The sequence below is a fragment of the Hemicordylus capensis genome, chromosome 3 (genome assembly GCF_027244095.1).
Source record: "Hemicordylus capensis ecotype Gifberg chromosome 3, rHemCap1.1.pri, whole genome shotgun sequence".
Lineage (NCBI taxonomy): Eukaryota > Metazoa > Chordata > Lepidosauria > Squamata > Cordylidae > Hemicordylus > Hemicordylus capensis.
Genome location: NC_069659.1, coordinates 296182086 through 296193957, shown reverse-complemented (window position 1 = coordinate 296193957; position 11872 = coordinate 296182086). Strand labels below are relative to the sequence as shown.

The 11872-nt window shown below is 44.8% G+C and overlaps 1 long non-coding RNA gene across 1 annotated transcript; it reads right to left on the bottom strand.

The window, feature by feature from the left end:
• Positions 1–7940: 7940 nt before the first annotated feature.
• On the bottom strand, positions 7941–11408 carry LOC128351573 (uncharacterized). Its single transcript, XR_008319875.1, has 2 exons — positions 11307–11408; positions 7941–8684 (listed from the first exon to the last, which is right to left on the bottom strand). It is a non-coding gene; the product is annotated as an uncharacterized LOC128351573 (long non-coding RNA).
• Positions 11409–11872: the final 464 nt, after the last annotated feature.

The window sequence follows — 11872 nt, the reverse complement described above, 5'->3', positions numbered from 1 at the left end:
GGCGTAATGAGTGTAGGACTGAGAAGCCAGGTGGTCGCTCATTGCCATGGACAGAGGCTTGCAAATAGGTGGCTTTCACACAGGCTGGCAGCCAGAAGGAAGAAGGCTATGAAATTACATGTTAAAGACCTTGTTTTAAACTTTTCCCTTGTATTTCATATATTATGGTACACCATAGGAAGGAGGGGGCCTCTGTTGCTGGCTTAGTAGGCGCATGAAGAAACAAACACCACACAAGGTAGCAAACCGGAAGAAGAATGTGCGCTACAGGAAAGAGAAGTGAGAGGCATGTAGGGCGAACCCAACACACGCCTGTTGGTGGGATGATGGGAGATGTAGTCCTATAACATCTGGCAACCCGGAATTGAAAACCTCTGGTCTAGAATAATCTTCCTTTCTTCAAGTGCAATAGGGATGTGCATGGAACTGGCGAGCCCCGGTCGGCTCGAATCCAGATTGGATTTGAGCTGCTCCCAGGTAGCTTAGTTTGGGCTCGGATGAGCCCAGGCTCGGTCCGTTCGAGCATGCACAGAAAGGTCCGAAATGGGCTGCAAATCGGCCGGCACTATCAATTGGGAGGCAGGCAGGGAAGTAGAAGGAGCCCCTGCCAACCTCCCCACAGCTCCTGTGGCCACTGCTGCCCACATCCTGTCGCACTGCAGCACATTTTTAAAGGTTAAAACGGGAACTTTCTCCTCTCACATACCCCCCACCCCACCACCACAGCCCTTTATATGTAAAGGGGAATCCTTGCCAGATTCCCCTTTACAATTATGGCCGTCAAGCCAGCTTGTGAGCGGTGAATTTGGCTTGGTTTCCCGCTGGATCGACTCCCCCCGGTTCAGTTCGAGGATGAGCCTTGGAGCCGAGTTGGCTCAAGTGCAAACCAGCCTGAGGGCAAGCCAGCTCGCCCATCCCTAAAGTGCAATCCTCTCATGAGCAATTTCCACTGGTTTGCATGACAGCAAACATTTGAAAACTGAACTCATCATGGTGGAAAAACAGCCCTAAGCAGAACTCTGCTTCTCACTGCAACTCACATAGCATAGATTAAACTGTGGATGTTTTTTCATGATGTTCCTCTCGCAGATAGAACATGCAATGATTTTAGCACTAGAGATGGTTCTTGCATGATAGAGATGTCGATTGTTCAAATGCTACATCTATTATTAGAGCTAACAATGATACTGTATTCATTCTGCAAGCCAATAGAGATGTCTAGGGTTCAAAACCTGTTTAACATAATCTTGTGGGTAAGCATGTGATGAGGGAGTAGTGTAGCCGCTTGATCAGGAATGCAATAGCAAAGCATGTTGAAATATACATTAATCTGAGAACTGCTGCAGTAGAATGCTATTTAAATGCTGACACTTCCTCAGACATGTTCCTGTGAATCTCTGGGAGATTCCACATTGAATGCTAGCAAAATAAACCAGACATTATGTCTAAAATAATACACACCATCCTTTTAACATTGTCCATTTATATGACCTGCAACCAGAGCTTCCCCAAATGGAGATTTAACATGACACCAGCCTTGAAACGCAGCTCTGTCTTCCCTTCTCCCTTTAATTTCCCCCCTTTACACTAATGTAATGCTTATTTAGGAGCAGCAGCCATCTGTGAAAGCTGCGAATGGCACTGCTAAATTTGCTATTGCTTTCTTCCCATGGTTAGATGAGACTCATGGTGCATGGAGAATTTCCCAGTTCAGCAGAGGCTTTCTTTGATTACCTTTTTGATTCTCCCAGAAAGAGATTTTTCACAGTGCTCTTATTTTGCCCCGCCAAAAGACTTCTCAGTTTAACAGGCTTTGAAGGCTCATTAGACAGCATTCTGCTACTTGTGTGGAATAAAACGCTGGTTCAGAGAGATACCAAACTATTCTCTTCATAGGAATGTCCAGACCTGCCAACTTCCATGTGGTTTGGATCTGGAAACAACATGGATGGTTTACATGCCCCATGAAAGAGATACACATTAAGATCATCTTCATGATCTTCTGCTGGACCAGGGAGGGTGGGCAGGGGGAAGGCAGGAGAACACCTGCCTTCCCTCCCTAGATGATCCAGCGGCAATCGTCGCTACGCAGCTCGCACACCCACATGTCCGGAGCTGCCATGAGCTGCACGGCATTCTGGAGGCTGAGAAAACTCATCCTGCCCTCCAGAGATATCCCACTATGCACCACACGAGTGCAGTGCATTGAGGGATTTCCCCAAGAGTCAGGAGCTCTAGGTGTCCGTCTCTGTGTATGTTTAGGCTGTGTGCAGCCCAATCATCTATGTGGCCAGGGACCTGGGTAAAGGGGCACACTCATGCCCTTTAACCCAGGTAAAAGCCCTGGATAAATTCCCAGGCTACCTGGCAGGGCAGAGCCAGGACTGGCCTCGATCTCAGCAGTTCACACAAGCAACCCTACTCAGGTAGGGCTGCCCAAGCCTGGGTAGGGCTGCTCATGTGAACAGCCTCATGGTCTAAAATGTCACATAACTGCTTGGAATTATAACCATTGTAATAAAAACACATCTGTAAACTAATAAGGATCTAAGGGTTGCCAGATATGATGTCGCTCTGCACCTCTGCTGTGCCCTAATACTTTCATGCAGCATGCTAAGATGTGAGGCAGAACTTGAAGGTATCCCAGTGGGATCATGCACTAGGACTCATCCGGCACACAAATGGAGTGTGCATATGTGCATAGTCCACACTTGATCACTCACTCTGTCCCAATTAGTGCTACAATGTCAGGTTTTTCAACTTTAATTTCCACACATTAAAACTAGACTCCTTTGTTCATATATGTATATATCTATATCTATATCTATATATCTATATCTATATCTATATCTATATCTATATCTATATCTATATCTATCTATGAATGAAAACCCCTGCTAACTTGGCAAAGAGGCACATCTTATCATGGAGATTATCTTTTATTTAGCAGGGGGAGAGTAACTGGCTCTATCCAACCCTAGCACAGTAGCTCCAGTGACTGTTGCTGGTATCTATCTAATTTTTCTTTTTAGATTGTGAGCCCTTTGGGGACAGGGATCCATCTTAATTATTTATTTATTATTTCTCTGTGTAAACCGCCCTGAGCTATTTTTGGAGGGGCAGTATAGAAATTGAATAAATAAATAAATAAATAAATAAATAAATAAATAAATAGTGTGTGTGTGTGTGTGTGTGTGTGCGTGCACACGCATGTGTACACACACACACACACACACTTTCATTTTTTCCTTCTCCCTTAATTTTAAATTATATAAGAAGATCAAAATAATATTTCAAGTGGAATATTCTGACTTGAGTGTATATTCCAATATGTCAAAGGAAATTCTGGCTGTACATAAAGCTCTTAGCTTTATTTCTATTTTCTCTGCCTTCTTGACATCTTACTAAATTAATCAACTGTAAACTCCAGATTTTTCCAATCTTCAGTTGAAGGACCACTTGAGTTTCTCCACTTGCATGCTAGTTCAGTTTTGGTTCATGATTGCACTGAGATATATTAAAGTTCTACCTTACATCTTAGCATGCTGCATGAAAGTATTAGGCCACAGCAAGGGTGCGCAGCTACATCATATCTGGGAGCCCTGAGATCCTTATTAGTATCTGTATTAAAATGGATATGATATGACATTTTATACTCTAGGCCTGTTCACACAATCATAAACCTTAGGGTAGGAGGAGGCCTTCTACGTTGGTTTGCTTGATTGTGTGTACCTATGAAAATCTCTCCAACCCAGGTTGTTCAAAGCAGAATAGTACAGCTTTTGTACCCTGCTCTTATCCAAAGTAGGAGAGGAGAGCTCTCCTACCTTGCTTTTCTGGTCATGTGGATCCACTTACCTTTTATATCCAGCCACCGTGACTCAGTGTCAGAGACCTCCCCGCAACTGCGATCCTGGAGGATCTTCCAGAGGTGAGTCCTCAGAGGGTGAGTTCTCTGGGGAAGAGCCTGTGGCCAGCCAGCTGTGACAGATCCAGAGTCCACAACCCACCAGCTGCTTAATCTGGAACCCATAACTGGCCAAACTCCTGATCTGGAACCAAAGAACCATCTGCCACTTGCGGACCTGGAGGACTGTGTCCCCCAAACCCCAGATCCAGCCCTGGATGTGAAGCCACCCGCAGCACAACTGGACCCACAGGATCGCTGCTGCAGAGCCTGGGCTGAGTTGCAGCAACAACATTGGAATGCTTGCTTGGTGGCTTGCAGATGGATCTTGAAAAGGTCTCAAGAGGAAGGGTCACCTCATGAGGAGGAGACAGGACCTGGCTCAGCAGTGGGGGATGAGACTGAGTAGACCCAGAGGATGGGTGAAGACCTCTTGATTTCTGCCTAACCACATCAGTCTCAGCCACCCACTGCTGGTACAACAGTCCTCTATGCAGTCTGGACTCTGCCTTGCTGCCTTGTATTAATCTGCCTGCTGCCTAGCAAAGCCTGGCCCTGCCCAGGTGGAGCCAGGACACCTTGCCTGGCTTAATCATGTGTTTCCTACAGAGGTTCTGCTTGTGTGCTGCTAATGGGTTAGGAACTCTCCAACCCACCCACCACCAAATGGTTGTGTGAACTGGCAGGCCTATTGTGTATCTCTTTCATGGATAACTCTTCCAGCACTAGTGATCATGTAGATTATCTGAACATGCAGACATTTCTATTAATTAATCTGGAGCTGCAGCTGCATAACCAACATGCCAAAAGATGCAGGAATACATAATCGAATGTGTAAATTATCACACGAACAATGGAAATATCATAATGATAACATTCTGTCAGGGCCAGGGAGCTTTCCACATTACACACTGCAACAGTTTCACAACATGTCTACTAATTGTGCTTCTGGAATGCCCGTGATCCAACATCACTGGCAGTGAGGTGCCATCCATATTTCTGATGCTCTATTTTGGGTTTTATTGCTGCGCTCCAGCACTACTGTGTTGCATCTGTGTTGCAGGAAAGTAGCAGTATTCTTCCATTGTAGGAGGGTTGCAATGATGTTGCCCCGGTGTAAGTGGCATGGCATGAACGGTTCACGGGGGGGGGGGGGTGGAATCTGTCCATATCACCGCTTCCTGCTTCAATTTTAGTTGTCTCTTTTTATTTTATCTTTTATTCCTTTTGCCCCCTTATTTTTTCTTAATTTTACACTCTTATGAAGGGGGAGCAGTGGGGAGGTGGGCGGAGCCTTAAGAGCTGAGAGGCTCTGCTCGGGCTTGCTTTGCTCACCACTTTTGTGGGGCAAAGAAGGTGGACAGCTGCCTTGACTCACCCGGCGTGACCCTCTTGTTCAAAATCCACCTGATCCCCCAACTCCCCTGATGTTTATCTAGGGGCCCTCTCTGCCATTTTTGTTTGTTTGTTTCGCTGGATCATGTGTGCAAATGTACAACTCTGCAATTAAAATCTCATTTTGGAGTGACACTTTCCATGACAGCTTTGCTCAAGGAAGATGAGAATTTTTAAAAAAGACCTCTCGTCATTCCCCTGTCTTCTCCGTGGCCCCATTGGCCCAAAACGAGGCAGGAGGAGGGGGCAGATAACTCAGTTCAAAGAGAATTTGGACACCCCCCACCTGGAGCCTACGTTGCAGTGGACAGCAATATGAATGGCCACCAGCCTACCACAAAGCATTGAACAACTATTTTACAGTTTGAAACTGTTGCACCATTCCGTTGCACCTTGCAACACTTCTACTGGCTCAAAGCTCGTAATCTGGAAAATGCCCAGGACACTATAACCTTCTATAAATACCACAAAGGTTACTCTTGTCTTCTGATTAGCAGAATGTTTCATCTGGCTCTTAAGGCCATTTATAAGACAATGAAGATGCCCTATAATTGTCCTCTACCCATTTGCCTTTTATTTACCCCTGTCCTAGAGCTTTTATTTTCTTATTGGTTTATGACCTCTTCTCTTTTGCTTTGACTAAACAAAACTTCAAGCAGGGGCATTAAATTGTAAACTTGTATTGCCTTATCAGAGTTGTGGTGTTCTGTCTCTTGTCCTTCCTATCAGATAAGGCTCTAACATGGAATTCCAGTCCTTTAAAACTTCTGTTAAAGCTTGAAGTTTGCATCAGTAAGTCTACAAAATTTGTTATTAATTTTTTGATTAATTGTACTTTGAACATTTATATCCCTTTACATTTAGTTAACAATTTCAAAGTACAAAATTTCCAACCATTGTTTTGTTGCAGGTATGTGCACATCCACACACGCAGAAAGCATACAGCACAGGTTAAAAAGCCAATTACCCTAACACGAAGAACTTCAATTTAGTGCCAAAGTATCAACAAATCAGGGCCACCAGGCATCCACCCACCCACCATAAGTTTATAATGTACCTCCAGTGCCCAATACAGTGGCAAACCTACTATACACCATTACCGGGCATAGTTTCTTGCACTGTTGCTAATTCCATCATTCTATCCTCAGCTCTAGAAGTGTGCACAAAACTGGCCTGCCCAGTTTGGTTTAACCAGACTTGAACTGGACTGGGCCAGTCCGGTTTTGCTCCCCTCAAACGGCCACACAGGGGCCCATTGTGTATGCGCGGCAGCCTCCAAAATGGCCACTGTGACAAGAGAAAGGCTTTGAAAGGGCCAAAGACTGCCTGAACTAGGTGATTTAAGGCATAACTGGGGCCGGCAGGGGGAGGGGAACCTCCAGGGACCCTCAGTAGCCTCAGAGAGCCCCCTGGAGGGGGTAAGTCAAAAAATATTTTTTTAAAAAAACTTCTCACCCCCTGAACAGGTAATAGGGTTTGGTTCAACGTCAAACCAACCCCTCAAACTGGGGTGTGTTTGGCTCGATGTCGAGCCTTCTAACCAAACCAGTTTGATATCAAACTGTTTCAATATTGAATCAGTTTGCACATCCATAACCAGATCACATACCTGATGCTGCAACTGGTGAAATTTTCTAAAAGATGTGTTAAAATGTTTTAAGTCTTTAAGTGAAACTGGACATGCACACAGCCTTTTCCATTTGAGGTTCCATTAATTATTAATTATTCTTATTATTCTTATTATTACATTTATATCCCACTCTTCCTCCAAGGAGCCCAGAGTGGTGTACTACATACTTGAGTTTCTCTTTCACAACAACCCTGTGAAGTAGGTTAGGCTGAGAGAGAAGTGACTGGCCCAGAGTCACCCAGCTAGTTTCATGGCTGAATGGGGATTTGAACTTGGGTCTCCCCGTCCTAGTCCAACACTCTAACCACTACGCCACGCAGGCTCTCTTAAGTTATTAAGTCAATGACATGTTTATACTGGGCACTGTTTTCTATCCATATAACATTAGCATCCTGAGAATTAATGTCCTGGGTACATGGTGGACTGGTAGCAAATGTTGCACACATAGAAGCTAATGATCTGGTTTAAACATGCCACTAAGAACATAGGAAGCTGCCTTATACTGAGTTAACCCATTGGTCGATGTAGCTCAGTATTTTCTACACCAGGCCTGCTCAGCTTAGTCCCCCCAGCAGTTTTTGGACTACAACTCCAATAATCCCCATCCACAGTGGCCAATAGCCAGCGATTTATGGGGGTTGTAGGCCAACATCTACAGGATGGCTGAAGTTGAGCAGGCCTTGTCTACACAGACTGGCAGCAGCTTCTCCAAGGTTTCAGTCAGGAGTCTCCCTCAGCCCTATCTTGGAAATGCTAGGGAGGGAACTTGGAACTTTCTGCATACAAGCATGCACTAGCACAGAGTGGCCAATCTGATGCTCTCCAGCTGTTACTGGATGCTGGGAATGATGGGAATTGTAGTACAACAAGAGCTGAAGAACCTAGGTTGGCTACCACTGCACTAGCCACCTGGAAGCCCACATGGGTAGGTTTTCTTGAACAGCCGTATCACTTTGAATCAGACTTATTCTTTAAGAAACTTGATGGTGGAACTGGCACAAAATGTCATCATGACAAACACTTTCATGTTAAAATTATTTTTCTATGATAATGAAATGTCTCTAAGCATTTTCCGCAAACACATCTCTGCCTTTCATTTAAGCAAAATTTGAGGCCAACTTTTGCTTAGCCAAAAACTTCTGTAGAAATTGTAAGGGCAGTTAAAAGAATTTCCTTAATATTATCCAAGTGTCACAGGAAAATGTTGTATATTTCTGATGCCATAGGATTATTTGTTGTTCTAGGTAACACAGAGTTCATGTCTCAGCAAGACAGCAGCAGTCCTGCCCTGGGCAACTTGTGGACTTGTAGGGCAAAAGTTTCCAAGCTTATCTTCCAGGTGCCCATAAGGAGCTCTCCACAGATCCTGGGAGTCAATCAGCACAGAGTTTGCTTCAGGCACATCTGCACCATGGCACATGTGGAACTCTACAGTTGTCACCATGATTAATGGACATTATGTTTCATTTCCTGCTTTATCAAATACCAATTATGTTTATGATAATTCCAAGAGCCGCAGTTGCTTTTGGATCATTCGTTTTTCTCCCTGGGGACACAATGGAGGAAATCTTTTTTCTTCATCCCTGAAATTCCATTTTAATTGCTTCTCTTCAGCATTCACGTGCAGCTTTGCACTCCAAAAGGGTTGGTGTATCGATCCTGCTCTCTGATAAGGTCAGCAGTGTGTGGGGGGAGGGTGACATTTAGAAGCGATTGCTCCTCTCTGGACAAGCATATGCATCAAAGTTGTGTCTGTTGGGAGTGGGGGAAGGAATGAAAAGGGAGAATTGAATACTGCTACCTATGTTTATTCATCACACCACATTCAAGCCCCAGGGATTACACTCGAAATCTAGACAGTTCCTTGCCTGATGTGCTAACCGTGAGAACATGACTTAAGGTTCTGGTCATGCTTATTAGTCATTGTGAATATAGTAATTTAAATGCAGTTTTCCAACCCAACTATCTGCAAGAGATTACAGTTATTCCCATTTTGTGGATGCAGAACTGAGCCTTCAAGAAAACAATTTGCCTTAGACCACCTAGTAGAGTTCACTGGCTAATGTGGAATTTGAATTTCAGTTTCCCAGGTTCATCTCTAGCCCTTTATCAATGGTATGCCATTCATTCATTCATTCATTCATTTAAAATTTTTTTACCCCACCTCTCCAGTGCAAAATTGGTCAGGGCAGCTCAAAATAATAGCAGAACAATAAAACACCTAAAAGAATATAAGGTTGAAAGCAAAACAGTAAAACAGAGAAAATGCCAAACAGTAAAAACGTAATAGATTGACTAAAATGGATCCACTTAAAATTTTAAAACCCATGAGATACTGCAGTAAAAGACATTTAAAGGCCTCTCTAGAAATGAGTTTGAAGATATATATTTTAAACCCTGATGGAGGGAGTGTGGTGAAGCTCTTCTGGGAGGGCATTCCAGAGCTGATGGGCCACAACGATGAAGTCCCTGTCTCTGGTCCTAGCAAATCAAATCTCAATCAATGGCAGGGCTGCAAGCAGGGCCCGAGATTATGCTTGCAGATATAAACATGGCCATGCTAAAATCCCCCACTCTTTAGATCTTTAGATCCTTGCAGCACTTTTAGGTAAACACTAAACCATCCCTATGGAGGTGGTAGATGTAGAGTCAACTTTTTGTTCTTTCCTTACATATAAATGCCTTTTCAACTTTTTAAACATCCCTTCAGTCCTGCATTGTTTTCTTGAGAGGCTAACAGCATACCCTTTGATTTCAATGCAAAAGGATGGCAAATGTCAACATTCAAGATAACTCAATGGCCTCATCCACATGTAACATGGAACTGAGGGTCCAATTGATGCACGATTCCGCCCCCTGCCCACGTGCTTACCTGTCTGCAGTCGCCTCTGGACAGGAGGTGAGCTGCAGTCAGGGAGACTGCAGAGAAGAGGTGGAACTGGCTGAGCAGGATTCCTTCTTAAATGAAGGACAGCCCTAACAGCCAATCAGTTCCACACTCAGATGTACAGCAGGCAACTGGAAACCTCAGGTATGAGCAGCGTAACTCACTACAACCTGAGGTTTCAAATTGGAGTTTGGCAAGGAAAATCTCAGGTAGCTTTTCATATGGGATTGGAATTTTATGCATTCGGACGTTCAGATTTGGCAGCTTCTGGCTCCTTCAACTTTAGTTTACTGTTACATGTGGAAACGGCCAATGAATAAAGATTTAAAGCATGAGAAAGCAAAAGACTTCATAGTTTAATTTCTGAGGCCTAAACTACCAATGGCACTCTGTCAGATGTATTTTTTCTATCACCATGGTTTTCATTTAAAGCAGTTGTGAGAGCTGTGAGAGCTGCAGTCAGTTGTGAGAGCTGCAGTCTAGAGCAGAAGACCAGCACAGGAGGAGACCTTTTACCTTCTGGTATTTTCCTCACACACAAAGGAAACTTTAGCTGCTCTCTGTTTCTCCCCAAAAGCACAAAAAACAACTTGGTGACTTGGAGGTGCTTGGAACTAAGACACTCCCCTCCCTCACATGCTGATCTTCCACTCCCAGTTATGGCCTCCATGGCTGCTCTCACACCAAAGAACACTGTACATGAGGCTGGGCATTGTGTAATTTGGGACTAAGGGAGCACAAAAAGAGGAAGAAAGGGGGCAGTAGGGCTGCCAACTGTGACTGGAACTATTCCTAGAGATTTCCCCCCACCATTTTCACAATATTTTTCACAATATCAAGCCATTAAAATGTTCAGGATTGCTTTAAGTAGTCATGTGTAGGGGTGAGCACGAGCCTGTTCAGTGTTTCCTTTTTCAACTGCCAGACGGGGCTCAAATGCCAGCATTTGAGCTGGGTCGATAGGCAGGGAGGGGTAGCTTTAAGATGCAGGTAAGGAGCTCCTAACCTGCTCACTCTTGCCCCCCCACTTCCCCCCCCCACTCATTTTAAAAACAGCCGTGTGTGCTCCTTGCAGCCCCATACAGTACTGGCACTCACATGGCTGTGGCACATGTGTGCCGGTCATGTGCATGCCAATGCTGCACAGGACCGCAGGAAGCAGTGCTGCAGCCCCACATGGCTGTTTCTAAAAGGAATGCTGGGGGGGGGAGTGGCATGGCATGGCAGGGGTGAGCAGGTAAGGAGCTCCTTACCTGCGTCTTAGAGGTACCCCGCCCTGTCCCACAAGGGAGTGCACAAACTGCTCTTACACATCCCTAGTCACCTGGAACCGGATGCTGATTCCTGCAGATGCCAGGCCAACCTTGGCGAGTTGGTGACCTAGGCTACAATGGGCCATTTAAAGGCTTCCCCATTTAAAAAATACTCTCCTGCACCAGGGCTCTTGGCCTTCTTTCTCCTTTTCCCTGCAGGTCAGCCGCTCTCACCTGTATACATCATATCCTTGGCTGGATAGAGACATGCTGTTGTGTATGTCCCAGACAGACAACCAAAGTAAGGGAGTGGCCCACCATGATGATGTCATAAACGTCACACTGCAACTGATCGTCCAGGCAACTGACATCACATTGGCTGGCTATGATATCTCCCAGGCAGGTTCTTTGACTTCAGTTGGCTGCACTGTCTGTTCTGCTCCTCCACAGCATCATATCCAACAAACACAGTGCAGCATTCATGTTATTCTAAGCATTAAATTGCCAGCAGCATATTTTCCTACATGTAAGGAAAAGATAGAAACATTGTCTGATGGCAGAACAAGATAATGTCTAACATGTCTATAGTCAGAAATGCTGCGGTGGGCGGGGTGAGAAGTGGAATCATTGCAGAACAGCCAGAACATAAAACAGATAGCTTTTGCATTTAAAGTAATTTAACTATTATTTTCAACCAGCAGTTTTGAAGAATATAAAGACCTGGGTCTCACAATGAGTGAGACCCAGTTTGGGGAGCTAAGCGGGGAGAGCGGGCTAAGTGCACACGAGCAGGGCGGGAG